The 13,063-nt window shown below is 43.0% G+C and overlaps 1 long non-coding RNA gene across 3 annotated transcripts; it reads right to left on the bottom strand.

Annotated features, from left to right (window-relative positions):
- Positions 1 to 8,734: 8,734 nt before the first annotated feature.
- LOC136533508 (uncharacterized) lies at positions 8,735 to 10,017 on the bottom strand. 3 transcript variants are annotated; one of them, XR_010778496.1, is made up of 4 exons: positions 9,668 to 10,016; positions 9,143 to 9,234; positions 8,953 to 9,007; positions 8,753 to 8,808 (listed from the first exon to the last, which is right to left on the bottom strand). It is a non-coding gene; the product is annotated as an uncharacterized lncRNA (long non-coding RNA). The 3 variants fall into 3 exon arrangements; XR_010778494.1 differs by having other exon boundaries at positions 8,735 to 8,808; positions 8,953 to 9,234; positions 9,668 to 10,017; XR_010778495.1 differs by having other exon boundaries at positions 8,787 to 8,823; positions 8,953 to 9,234; positions 9,668 to 10,017.
- Positions 10,018 to 13,063: the final 3,046 nt, after the last annotated feature.

A 13,063-nucleotide genomic window follows, 5' to 3' on the forward strand; every position in this document is an offset into this window, starting at 1 on the left:
AAAAGACTATATATGCAATTAGTTCAACATCATTGACTAGCTAGCGTGGTACAAGCAACTACCATGCCAGTTTGCATGCTGTGATCCCTTGAGCAGAGACAGCCTCACCAGTTACACCGTTACATCTCTGCACAAGCACATCCCTAAATGTATCAGTCAAGAAAGTCAGATACACAAGTTGCAACAGAAAGTAATCGTCCAACTTGCATTGATATGCGTGGGGTAGCTACACTTAATTGTGCGTGCTTGCCTGCTTGGTCTTCGTTTGTTCTCTATATATCCTAATTTGATGAATATTATTAACTATGTCATGCGTGTTGCGTGAAGATAAACACGACAAAGAATGGTTGAACATGCATATGCACACATCCGCGATCACTAATAAAATTGAAGTCACATCAGAAGACATTCCGGGGAGTGCAGAATTTTAAGATTGTTAGCAAACTCTGATGGCGTATGCATGCACATGCGCGCGCTTTACATAGCACTCCATGGCGTATGCATGCACGTGTGAATACGAAGAGTTTGCTGCATAATGCATACATGGTTAAATTACATATATAATTTTGTCGCGTCTTATTATCTCGATGCGTAGCTAGAATTTCACTTTTTGGACGGTACACTCTAACTACTTTTATCATTGAGTCGGTGAGTCTGCTTCGGACTATCTACAGATAGCTGCAGGTTTGTTGAAGGCACAGACATTTGGAAGACCCACGGCGGTCATTTTCTGGCATTTCAATGTAGCTATAGCAAACATGTCCGTGCACCAATGGATAGAAACGTACATCTTATTGTGCATTCACTTGGATGACTTGCAGCTCAAGAGATTCATCGTGTCATCTCTTCCAATATACATGCATCTTGGAATCGGACTCTATACCGTGACTAGCTAGACGCATGCTGTTCTAATTCATATGAGCACGGATCATAAATTGATATAGAGTCATGGAGAGCTACGCAAGGGTATTATGAAAAGTAAAATATGATTGGACTTTAATATTATGTATATACATATAGACATAGATATACATATACTATCGTGTGTATGATCTAGTGGCCAATTGAAGAACGTGCAAAGATGATATAGAGATGAAGTTATCGTGCGACCCGTCGCGCGACCTCCCGCCGCCACCTCCCACCACCGTGCCGCGGGCGACACACTGCCTCGCCACACCACTCACGGACTTTGCTTTCTGCTAATCCGATCCGTCGCATCTGCTAACCCATTGCCGATAAGTCTCCGCTTGTCCCTGCTTCTGCCAACCGCTGACGGTATATTCTGTCAGTAAACCGAGGTTTTAGGGAAATAAATTTTCTATTTATGTCGCTTTTGTTCCGTTCCATCGGTATATTATGTCAGTAAACCGACAAGGAAATCAGTTTCTGCATTTTTATGTCGGTATTTTGTACTTCCCAGTCGGTTTTTCACCGACACATAAATTCCGATTTTCCGTAGTGGTATTGCCTGACACATGTTCTATTTGCCCCCACTAGCTGCAGCCCACGCATGAATGGTTGATTGTTATAGGCCACGTGTCTCCTATTGCACGTCCATCAAACTAAGGCTTGCATATAGGTTTTTTTTTTTCAGATTTTAGGATCAAGAGGAGGAAGTAAACCTAACTCTAGGGGTGGTGCATCGACGATGGATGGCCGGCGACCGTATGCAGATTAGAGTTTGCGTTGATATATACGCCACGTACCATAGGTTACATTTGCACCAAAGATGATTCCGTTTCACAGCGTCGCATCATCAGCTGCACCAATTTATTTGTTGTTTATTACGTATATACGTGCCACTTCTAATCTTTTTTTTTTCTCGATCAGGCGTTGTGCCGCCACTTCTGATCCGTTTACGATAACCGCTGTTCGGTTAGCAAATGAAGAAGCCACTTATAACATTTCCATGCAGGCACAGGCAGCACACACAGCCACATCGACGATATATCAAGCTAGCTACGTACGCAATTCATCACACAGGTATTATACATGCAAATAATCGGTCATGGCACGAATATTACAGTGTTCAACAACCAGTCCAGTTGAATTCGATCGACACGATCGATGGTGCAAGTCAGCAAAAGGGTCCGCGGCGACGGTCGAGTCGTCACTCGTCCACCACCTCGTCCCGCTCGTGCCTCACGACGTGCTTCTTCACGTCGCGACCTCGTCGTCGATGTCGACCACCTTGAGCAGCTGCCCCGACGGCCCAGCCACGACGTGCTCCTGCTCGCGCACGTGCTCCGACACCTCCACGTCCACGGTCTCCTCCTCCTCCACCACCTCCTCTTCCGTCCTCTGCTTCCGCCGCGCGAACAGGAGCAGCCCCGCGAGCAGGCCCAGGAAGAGCAGCCCGGCGCCGATCGGAACAACCACCGCTATGACGACGATGTTCCTTGTCGACGGCGGCGGTGGAGGTGGAACCGTGGGGTAGACCGGCGGGTAGTAAGGCGTTGGAACCTGAGGAGGAGGCGGGTAGTGAGGGGGGGGGGGGGGGGGGGGGGGGGGGGGGGGGGGGGGGGGGGGGTGGAACAGGCGGGACTTCAGCAGGCGGATCCGCACACGGTGGTGGCGGCGATGATGGTGGAGGATATGGAGGCTGGGAGTGTGGACCATACGGCGATGATGGAGGTGGCGCTGGCTCAGTACGCCAAAGAGAAGTTGGGGCCATATGGAAAATCGTGCTAAGATAGTATGGCATGCGACCAAACCACTGTTCTTGAGTCCTGTGAGCAAAGATATATGATAGCCACCAGGTAGATATGTAGGAGTAAGACCGACCTAGCTGGGTCTGGTGAGCTTGAATAGGGCAAGTGGAAGTGTAAAACCTTTCAAGCAGAAAGTTAACAAATAACAGTTCATCTGGGCAAGCATTTAGTCCATTGTTATTAGTACATGATGACAAAGCCAAGTGAGTGATGTCATCATGTACACGCAACGCTAGCTAGATATATGATCAGACAGTGCTTCACCAGTTACATCTCTGCACCACAATAATTAGATCAGTACGTGAAGAAGCTTATTTAAGTCAAATATACACAAGTTGCAACAAAAGTCGTCGTACGTGCAAGTTGATATGCGTGAGGTGAGGATGGGGCTATACTGATTCTTCACATGTTCTATATATATACATGAAGACGCTGAAGAATATACATGGCGTCATACTTCGAAGAACTATAATCTACTAATTTATTGATGAATATATGAATATTGTGAATTTGTGACTAGCGAGCAATACTTGTACTTGTACTTGTACTTGTACTTGAGTTTAACGGCAAAGTGTTCGTGCATAGTATGTTGTTTAACGTCGTGTTGACTGAAGATAAACACAAGAATGGTTGAACATGCATGCACATATCCGGGATCAAAGATATCTATAGCTTTGTAGTCGATGATTTTTTTTTCATTTGAACTGATCGATTTATTGCTCGGAAATTCTATTTGAAGTTTTTATATTTTTAAATTCAAAATCCTTGAATTTTTAAGTGATCTTGATGGAGAAAAGACCCAAACCAAAGTAGTATCAAAAAGATCTAAAACTGTTTAGTTTAAACTTTTTTTTATTTGAATTCGTTTAAGGTCTCAAATATGCATTATAACATTTATTAAAGTGGGTACAAATGAATTGTATCGGACACTTAGTTAGAAGTGACTTTGAGCTGTAGCAGTGACGAAGGAACGCATCAAGCTTGTGGTTTTGAGCTCGCTCCCCCTGCGGCGGCACGTGCGAAAAGCCAAAAATCTTGGGACATGCAACCGCAAGGATTGGCTGGTGGGACTCCCCTAGGATAAAACAAATTTTCTTCACTATTTTTTATCCGATTTTCAAATTTTATAAAAATGACTAGGTAGCGTGCCCGTACGTTACTACGGGACAACTAAACTTTTGTACTAAAAACACATGGATTCACGATAAGATAACAATGCTGTAAAATTAAATACGCACGTTAATCTAAAAAGCAAAGTTCGTGAAATTAACAGTCACGCACAGCACGGTGTCGCAGACTCACAAACTGTATAGACCTTTCCGCACGACATGTGGGCTGTTGGCGTTCGCATCGCCTCAGGTCATTGCGTTGCGGGTCAGCTCCGCCGCGCACGTGTCGCCATCTCCGTCACCTCCGTGGCACATCAGCTAGGGCCGCCAGCCGTCGCACCTCAACCATTCGCGCCGCATGCCGCCTTCTCCGCCCGCTGCGTAGGCCACACCTCGCCTAGCTACGGGCTGCCGCAGTGTCGACACCCTAGCCTCGCGCACGGGTTAGGACCGCGCCGATAGCGACGGCTGCCCTGCACTTCTTTCTCTGTAGTGAGACATGGATTTCTTTCCTCAGTTATAGCCTCTTCCATGCTAGGATTCTCAGGAACTTATTTAGATTCAATAGGATTAACACAATCAGATTCTTCACCTAACAGGAACGATAGGAAGAACAGATGTATGATAAAGAAATAAAGAAAATGAGTCTCAAGTACATCTCTTTGTGCTTCAGAACTGTCAAGGCTATAATTGTATATTCAAATCCAGATTAGTGAAGTCATCATACTGAACACACACATGCATTCTACAATGCTTATGAAATCTGATAGCACGTAAATCTGGCTGAGCTGTGGCAAAATAAAGAAAATGAGCTAATATTACTTGTTCATTTGTACAGCTAGCAAGTAAATTGAAGAATTTTATTGTGCTCATTTAACAGTCCATAACCACTTAAGTTCAGTTAGCTGATATGATCTTCCTAAAATGCAGGCTTATCCATCTCCGTGGACCATGGTTAATGTTATTACAATTACAGTAAAATCTCTTTCTATAAAGTAGTAAAGGATATTAGCATGCACATATCTTGTTCCAAATATCTTGTGGACTCATAAAATGACCAAGGTCAGCAAACATTGTTTCACTGTCCGAAAAGTGGAAAGTAGACCTGGTGATTAAATCCTAAATGGCAAACAAGTTATAAAAAACAGAAAGAGAAAGGTAAACATGATACATCACTCCACTGTCGTAGAAAGAAGCTATATCAGAGACATTGTTTAAAAATTCATATCGTGTTTTGAACATTTCTGTCAGGCCAATAATCTCATCCTCGGATGAGTTTTCTTTGATGCAAATAAAAGACATGAATTAAAGTCTCTGATATAGCTTGGAAATAAACCGTTGAATGTTTCCTGTACAGCTCTCTACCCTGCAAATAAAAGACAATGTGCATAAGCTAGCAGTCAGTAGATCTCAAGGGGGCACACTGGCTAAAGGATGCAGCATTACGTCCATTACCTAGCCATGTACTTGTTGATGAGAATTTATATAAATATAAAGAATGAAAAAGACGACAAGAAAGATTGGCATTAGGCCAACTCCTTTTGATTTTTTACAAACACATATGAAAGTTAATATGTGGGCTGTAGGCTTGAAATCAAAACAACAAAAAGAACATGGATTCGACCATAAGTAGCATTTGCCCTCCTTTTTTTTTAAAAAGAAAGGTATTGCAGAGTTATATGATTGCCAATCTTTTCAGCACCATCAATTTTTGGCAATTGTAGAACTCAACCAAGACACCCATTGAAGTGCTACATCCCTAGCTCGCAACCCAATTAAAAGTAAGTTCTTGCAAGCCTAGCTCCCCAGCCATTATTAAATTGCATGAAGGGCTCCAAAATGAAGACCACTATTTGAAAAAAGAGTAAATGATAATCCCAATCAACTAATTGTCTTAACTTCATTTTCTTGGCAAAAAAAATAGTTTATGCAATTCAATAATAGTAAAAAACAGTTGGCTGCCGGAGACCCTGCGTATGGACATCTTGACATACAGATTCTCTAGCCCATCCAGCTCACCCTAGCATCCGCGGGGAGCACCTGAGCTGGTGCCACCACTTATTCTGCAACCGCCACCAGCTGTGGAGTCCTTGATTGACGAGTATCAATGCTGAACGAAAATGTATTGCACACTGTTTCAAGTATACAAACTCCTAATACTATTTATATTCAGATTCGAATTATGAATATATGATGACTGATGATAGTGAAAAACTAAATTTATTGCACAACTGAACTGAATTTGCTGAACTCTAACAAATAACCATTAGTTTGAGAATTGAAACAAAAGGGCAATGGCGGCTACACTTACGTCAAGCAAGTCGGTGTCGATCCTAAACTTCCACGATGGCAGACCAATTCCGTCACCTTTGTTGTCATCACTCAGGCCTTCTTGTCCAGCAGGAACGAACAAGAATACAACTGGAGCCATCTACAGCAATGCATGGCTTAGTATAGTCCCTCGTAGCAGTGTATCGAGAAATAAATCAAATAATACACAAGAACCAGGATGCTTGCTGATGGATCTCGCTACCACGTGACTCCCTCAACCTTGTTGCCGCTGGATCGTATGGACCTCACCCCGGTGGAGAGGGCATTGTAGAGGAGGACGACGCTGGAGGAGATCTTAATAGCAACGGTGAGGATAGGGAGAGGTAGGATGCAATCATATGAGCATGTTCCAATAACACCCCGTTCACATAGGAACATGATTAAATAAAATTTGCATAATCTCAAATATGCAGCGATCATCTTATAGTAGTGTTTCTCATGATTATCATGAAATCATTGGCTAATTAAGGAAATTGAAGGAAAAAAGTTATCATCCAGAATAAGATGAAATCATAAACCGCACCTGATAAAGCAGTTGCAGTCGCCTTCTGTTAGCGCGGCATCGTCGAGGGCCTCTTCGCAGTCGTTCGATGGCGGTCGGTGTCGACGGCATGGCTGTCGGACGAGGAGGGGGCGTTCCAGCGGCGTCTGAGGGCCGGATTGGAGTCGTGGCGTACGGCCGACGAGTGCCTAGCGTGCGGCGGCGGTGGGGCGTTGTGGTTTCCGGCGTCTTCTGCGGGGTGGCGTGGATTCGCGAGAGCACACCACGAGAAGGATAGGAGGGGCGCGTCGATGTTGGCTTAGCGTCGATCGACGATCCGGTTTACGTGGAGATGAAAGATATCTGACCGAGCGAGAGAAGGGCACCGCATGATTGTTTTCTTCCATGCATGATTATTGTTTCCTTCCATGCATGTGGCCTCAAGTGATCGATTTGTTTTCTTCAAAGCGGGTGGGGATCGCAGGGATGTCAGTTTCTTTTTCTATCGCGCGGAGTATCGCAGGGCCGGAAGGGAGGAGCGACCCAAAAAAAAGTCGCACAAAAAAATTATCTTACTTTTGTTCTTTTTAGTTGTAGGAGATTTCTAGAGATGATTGTGTTTCGGCCCACCTCTACAGATCCACGTACAATCAGTTGTAACCACATACTTGTTATTGACATACAAGCCACATACCACTGGTAGAATAGTTAGCTAAATATACGAATAACCCATGTCAGAGACTCAAATCTAGGTGGGTATTTCATCATAAGGATTGAGGAACATAGTCAACTAAGTTCATGTGGATGAATTTTTACTTAATTATTTTGCCTCTTATCTATAATTACGTAGCATAACTTCTCACGTGCTCAATGAGTCTGGATGAGATATGCTAGCAATTGGCAATTGAAAAACAATCATTTTCTGACATTTCAAGGGAATAAATATGTTCTTTTGACCTAGTTGTCATTTTTCTTTTCTGTAAAACACATACAACAAATACAGACACTAATGTAAACACACCCTTTTGAGTGTGAACACACGCACGTATATACATGCTACCTCTATAAGCATCATGCATTAAAAGGCTAAGACCAGCATATCTCTTAAGACAGAAACCTATAGCCAACATGTACAAGATTATGCATGCTCACCTTCGCATCCAGTGACCAGTTCCCAATTGAAGAACGTGTCAATATTCTACTATAGCTTACGTTGCACCCTAATGATTATGTTCCCGTGCCACGGTAGCTACTGCACCAATTTGTTCTTTACTGCTAATTCTGATCCAAGGTGGATGTAAACGCTTGCCGGTTAGCACCAAGCTCTTCCCGCTTGCTTTCTTAACACAATCCAAGCTTCCCACTTGCATACATAGTTGACAAAATATATAATTTCAAGCAGTTCTAGTAGAGAACAGACTTTCGGTTGTAGGCTTTAGTTCCGGCCATTTTTGGGCTCGAGGCTAAAGAAATGATTAGTCCCGGTTGGAGCTACCAACCGGGCCTAAAGTCCTTTGCCCAACAGCTAGAGCCGCAACTTTTGCAGGAGGGGAGCAGGAGGGGACCTTTAGTCCCGGTTGGTGGCTCAAACCGGGACTAAAGGTCACCCTCCAGTACCGGTTGGAGTTACCAGGTTTAATCCCGGTTAGTGGCTCTAACCGGAACTAGAATTCCACCTGTAGTCCTAGTTTACACCACAAACCGGAACTACATGTCCCGGGCTATATACTTTCTCGGGCTATATACTTTCTCCTCCTTCCTCCAGCAGCCCGAGCCATTTCAAGCTCTCTGCCTGCTCTCTGTTCTTGCTCGTGGAAGGAGTTCATGCTTGTAGGATTGGTGAAGACTTCATTTCTCCGTCCATTCTTCACAGTGTCTCATTTCACTTGCTACTATCAGTGCCAATGCAACATTTCTTTTTGAAAAAGGAATGATTTGTTCATTTGTTATATTGATCATAATGCATGACGAGGTACAGAGTTCAGCAAACATACCATTTTGTGCTTCCAGATAATTCTTAGGGAGCTTCTTTCTTCAGGATTATTTTACCCATCAGGATTATTGAAGAATAGGAAAAAAAAGAAATCTCTTCTTAAAAAAATCAAGAGCCAAAGTGAACATCTTGTATCTCAGTACCACAGAGCCTTTTTATATGGGTTACCACATCCTGGCAGAACTGTGAATTGACAACCTGGGAGAAATAGGAAAGTAAGAGGAATCCCATGTGATATTATACCAAGCAAAGAATGCTGGTTCAGTTTTGCACTAAGACACGACATGCTCCAAGCAATAAATTTAATACTGTTGAGTGCAAACTAACCAGTAAGAAAAGTTCATAATTCCAGCCCAGCAGCGAAGCCAGTTCCAGTTGTATCCTGTCAAAACATGAAAGTTCCAAAGCTCTCTCATGGTAGTAAGCATGCTCATCGTGCTGCATAAAAATAAGTGAGGAAAGGTATACAAACAAAATTCATGTCAGGGAGATTTCCAACTCCTAGCTGACTACATACTGTGTTTTTGCCTAGCTTGGGCAGACTGCCGCTGGTTGGGGGATCTCGCTGCTCATATCAACTTGAGCTCTGGCACCTCGTTGCTCATATATCTGGAGGAAGAAAATAAACAAAAACAGAGCTTGACACATCATTGTAGCACAGGTCACTGATCATAATTTTGACAAACAAATTCACAAGGTTTCACGGAAATTTCTTCGAACAATCTGTGGACACCAGACAACAACTTACAAGTGGTAACCCAATCACACAAACAAAATTAAGAAAGAAGACGATATTGATTAGGTTCTCGTGAGAAACGCGGCAGAACACAGCTGTTGAGAAGTCGACACAGCTTCAGATCCTAATAACTGCTGCTCCTAATTTGCCTCTCCCATCCATTCTAATAATTCAAGGGAGGGGATATGGTCAACGATTTATCGGCTAGATTGGACGCAAAACTTGCAGGATTAACGGAACTTATCCCAATTCTGGCACGAAAGTGAAGCAAAATCGAAATGGGATGGGAGAGGCAGGCAACCATACCTGGGATGGGAGAGGCAGGCAACCATACCTGGGACGAGCGCCCGCGAGGCTGCGGTGGAGCCCACGCGCGCCCGCAAGGCCCCCCATCGGTGCCGTGCCGCATGCCGTCGCCATCCCGCTTGCTACCCCTCAGCTTCCCCGACCTCTACCCTGACGACGAGGAGCAGGGAGCAAGATACGAAGAAGGACGCCACGGATGGCCTGCCTGGTGGGAGGCGGACAACCGGCCTGGACTGCCCTGCTAGCGGCCGACGGCCTGCCATACTATGCCGGAGCCCTCGCCTAGCGGCCTGGCGGCCGGCGCCCGTGGTGCCCTCCCCAGGGGCGAGCGCACACCGGGGCCGCCGTCGGCGCGCCGCTGGTGCTCTTCCTTTCGTGTTTCCTGCTCCATATGCGAATGAGAGAGAGAGAGAGCGGGGGAAGGGGCAGGGGGCGGCCTGGCGGCGTGGGGAGGGGAGGAGTCACGCCGCGTTGGGGAGAGGGAGTCTCGGGTGTGGGAGAGGAGGCGTCGGGGGAGGGGAGTCGCGCGTGCGTCTGGGAGCGCGTACGTCGTGGGAGGTCCGCGGAGGGCGACGGAGGGCACAAAATATGAGTCGTCAGATTTAGATCAGTAGATGATTAATAATAGAGAATGACTAAGAGATAATCTGATATATTTATTTTAATGGTGTTATATTTTCTGAGTATATTTATAAATGTGGATATAGTATAGATCATGATTATGGAGCAGACATTTATTGGTGGCTATAGATTTATTCTAACTGGTGTATTATAGGTTATGGTAGATTTCCATAAGAGATTATCTAGAGAGTCTCTTTTATTTATTTAGCTCTTAAAAATCAAACTTAAAGCAACCTAGATACATACTCTTTTTATTTTACTACTACAGGGATAACAATTTATTTTGTTTTTGTTCAACATTTTTTAACTATTTAAAAGAAACTAAAACAAAAACAAAAGGGAATGAATACTTACCAGGATACACGGGAGTGCTTCTCCACTAAGCTAGCTCTTTTGGTGAGGGTTCGGTGTTGTAAGTCCTTCGAATCGGACTTCTTCTTGTGAAATTCATTGATCAAGTACCTCAGTTTGCTATGAAGACGACGATTCTTGTGATGACATCTCTAATGGTAATGTCACGTTCTTCTGCTAAACCCGTCTTGGTTTTGAGTTTCAATTTTGGTTTGACAAGTTCAGAACCTTCACTTGTAGAAATTTGGGGAGTCAACTGACTCCCGCATACCTCGTTTGAAGTGTGTTTTGCTCATAAAGATAAGATAGAGATCAAGTGCATGAGCTCTGTTGGAGGAAAAACTCCAATAGAACCAAAACTTTACTTATTCTTCTCTATCCTTAAGCACATTGAACAAGATGAAGTTAATGTTATGTGCTTTGTTCATTTATAACATGGTGGTAAGATCGGAAGATTGAGCATAAATGTAGCATTTAGGTACATTTGGGTAAAAGGGTTGAATTGCTTAACCTACGGAAGGATTGTCCATAATGTATCAATCTTTACATGATTATGACTATCATCTTCTAGAGATAAGATGTGCACTTTTTAGCTCACTTGGTTAAGACTATAAGATCAAAAATGGTGCTAGGAACAAGCTTAAAGAACTAAACATGTTGAGTTAATCAGATTAGATCAAGTAAGTTGTAACTCGAACATGTTTGTTTCTTATTTATGTGCATACTAGAGTCAAGGAAAAGCTTTAAATAATGACCATTTACCATTGGATGATACCTTTGTCATTGGAGCGCGATGACACCATATGATGAGGGGTAGATGACTCATGATGGTCCTTCCCTTTTGCTTGAAGTTTTTCTTGTTTAGCTTGCCTCGCATCTTGAGTTGTTCATGAGCTTCTTGTCTCCTAGCATGCACCCTTTCTTTCTCATTCTTTTGTCATATCATCTTTTTGCTCTTTGATCTTTGACATTTTGTTAGACTTGTTGATTTGTTCATCCACTTCCTATGAGTGAGTGCTTTTATTATAGATCTTGTTTTATGACACTCATCTTCTTCCTCTTTGTTCCATGAAATTCTTCCATCCATGTTGAATTAGCTATGTCTTCTTTGCGCAAAGTTATTGGAGTTTATTATGTGCCTTGCTTCAACTCTAATTTGAATTCATCTCATGACTTACCCAAATTGAATTGAGAGTTTTCTATAGGGGTTAGTCTAACAAAATATCCAGCATCTACTAAAGCATACTATCGGCTCAAACATCAACCTAGACACCACGTCTAATTTGATTTAGGAAGACATTTTAACCTAAGCACCATGCTTAACTTAAAAGCATTTGGAAGTAAAATCAATACACCTTTTGATTTAAGAATCAAACTAGACACATTATCTAATTTAATTCAGGAAAGCAGTTTAAACTAAGCACCATGCCTAATTTAAAAAGTGTACGAAAATATTTCAAAACCTAAGCATATACTATAGAAAACAAAGGTAGCACGAAAGCATTATAGAGATTTACTCAAATGGAGATGAAAGAGCATGATTGTTATTTAGCAAATTGAGTATGTCTTAAAGGTAGAGACAACCAAGATAATTTAGCAACATGGCAAGAGATGTTTTAGGGAAGTCAATCCCCCATCTTGAATTTTGCAGCAAAATCAAGTTTGGATGGATATGATTCAATATCGCATGATGATTGATGGACATACCTTGCGTTGTCATCCTTCATACTTTTTGCTTCAAACCTGGAATGGTTAGTGACAAAAATACCTAAAGAAATATGTTCACAATTATATCTCTATGCTCATTTCACAAGGGCATTACAGCAAAAGGTGAAAGCTCATGTTATCTCCCGAAAGTGCTTGTTTTAGGACAAAGCTCATCCTTGGGAAACCTTCGAATTGCGCTTCAAGTTGGTGAAGTGGTTCCCCTCTAACACCAGTCTTTATGTACCTATCTCAAGATTCATGCCAACACACAACAAGATTTGCAATATTTATGATAAACAAACGCGTCTACAACCACCTTTTCAAAAATTTTATGAACAAGAAGCATAAGGGGGTTGAAGATCTCGTGTGTGGCAATATCAGAGAGACCAATTGATTTAGGAGATTTTCTCATACAAGCATGGGTTCGATGGGATGTTGTAGCTTCCATGCTCATTAATATAATCTTCCTTTTCAAGCTCTAGGGTTGATTCTTCATGAATGTCCATAGGCGAAAACATTATCTCCATCATTCCATGCCTATGGCATCCATTGGATGTTTTATTATCCAAGATTTCCCATGGATTGGTGACTCTCGGGTTGATCTTGTCTAAGGCGTCCTCCAAACTTGGATGAGTCATGTTTATTAAGGAGATTGACTTAAGCTCACCCTTTGGATCAGGTTTGGGTTCTATCCTTAAGGTTTCAGCCTTGTCCATC

The sequence above is a fragment of the Miscanthus floridulus genome, unplaced genomic scaffold (assembly GCF_019320115.1).
Source record: "Miscanthus floridulus cultivar M001 unplaced genomic scaffold, ASM1932011v1 fs_905_2_3, whole genome shotgun sequence".
Lineage (NCBI taxonomy): Eukaryota > Viridiplantae > Streptophyta > Magnoliopsida > Poales > Poaceae > Miscanthus > Miscanthus floridulus.